The sequence below is a fragment of the Bison bison genome, unplaced genomic scaffold (genome assembly GCF_000754665.1).
Source record: "Bison bison bison isolate TAMUID 2011002044 unplaced genomic scaffold, Bison_UMD1.0 scf7180017864484, whole genome shotgun sequence".
Classification (NCBI taxonomy): domain Eukaryota; kingdom Metazoa; phylum Chordata; class Mammalia; order Artiodactyla; family Bovidae; genus Bison; species Bison bison.
In genome coordinates, this window is record NW_011495044.1 from 1,954,498 (window position 1) to 1,956,332 (window position 1,835).

Genomic DNA, 1,835 nt, shown 5'->3' on the forward strand with positions numbered 1-1,835 from the left:
CTGCAGGTGGATTCTTTACCAGCTGAGCCACAAGGAAAGCCCAAGAATACTGGAGTGGGTAGCCTGTCCCTTCTCCAGCGAATCTTCCCAACCCAGGAATCGAACTGGGGTCTCCTGCATTGCAGGCCGATTCTTTACCAACTGAGCTATGAGGGAAGCCCAATTCCTGGTAAGGAAGGACTCACTTTTATCATTGTACTATTTGTTTACTATATGCCCCCATAGCTTTTTTATCCCTCAGTTCCTGTGTTACTGTCTTCTTTTTTGTTTACTTGATTTTTTGTAGAAAAACATTTGCATCCCTTTCTCATTTTTCTTTGTTTATATTCCTTTGTGATTATCATGGGATTTGTGATTATCATGGGAACTACATTTAACATCTTAAACTTATAACATTCTAATTTGAATTTATTACAGCTTAATTTCAATAAGATACAAAAAGTCTGCTCCTTTATATAGCCATCCCCACCCCTTTTGTGTTCTGATGCCACAGAATTATAGAATTGTGCCCCCAAACATAAATTGATAGTTCTTTTAAGTTCATTCAGTTCAGTTCAGTCACTCAGTCATGTCGGACTCTTTGTGACCCCATGAACTGCAGCACGCCAGGCCTCCCTGTCCATCACCAACTCCCGGAGTTCACCCAAACCCATGTCCATTGAGTCGGTGATACCATCCAACCATCTCATCCTCTGCCGTCCCCTTTTCCTCCTGCCCTCAATCTTTCCCAGCATCAAGGTGTTTTCAAGTCAATCAGTTCTTTGCATCAGGTGGCCAAAGTATTGGAGTTTGAGCTTCAACATCAGTCCTTCCAGTGAACACCCAGGACTGATCTCCTTTAGGATGGACTGGTTGGACCTCCTTGCCTACCATTTAAAACTCTGTACTCTCTGGCCTGCTTTTTCATATACCCTACCTCTGTGGTGTTGGAGAAGACTCTTGAGAGTCCCTTGGACTGCAAGGAGATCCAACCAGTCCATCCTAAAGGAAATCAGTCCTGAATATTCATTGGAAGGACTGAGACTGAAGCTGAAGCTCCAATACTTTAGCCACCTGATTCGAAGAACTGACTCATTGGAAAAGACCCTGATGCTGGGAAAGATTGAAGGCAGGAAGAAAGGGGACAACAGAGGATGAGATAGTTGGATGGCATCACAGACTTGATGGACATAAGTTTGAGCAAGCTCCAGCAGTTGGTGATGGACAGGGTGGCCTGGCATGTTGCAGTCCATGGGGTCACAAAGAACTGTACAGGACTGAGCGACTGAACTGAACTGAAACTCTGCTAAAACCCCTAGTTACCTGTAACCTTTTTTGACTAAAAGTCTATTTTGTCTGATATTAGGATAGCTACCTTTGCTCTCTTTTGGTTACTATTTCCTTGGAATATCTTTTTCCATCCTTCACTTTCAATCTATTTGTGTCCTTGCATCTAAATGAATCTTTTGTAGGTAACATTTATTGAATAATGTGTTTTCTATCCATTCTGCCAATCTGTTTTTTTATTAAAGAACTTAATCCATTTACATTTAAAGTAATTCCTGGTGAAAGTGAAAGTCACTCAGTCATGTCCGACTCTTTGTGACTCCATGTACTATATAGTCCATGGAGATCTCCAGGCCAGAATACTGGAGTGGGTAGCCTTTCCCTTCTCCAGGGGATCTTCCCAACCCAGGGATCGAACCCAGGTCTCCTGCACTGCAGGTGGATTCTTTACCAGCTGAGCCACAAGGAAAGCCCAAGAATACTGGAGTGGGTAGCCTGTCCCTTCTCCAGCGAATCTTCCCAACCCAGGAATCGAACTGGGGTCTCCTGCATTGCAGGCCGATTCTTTA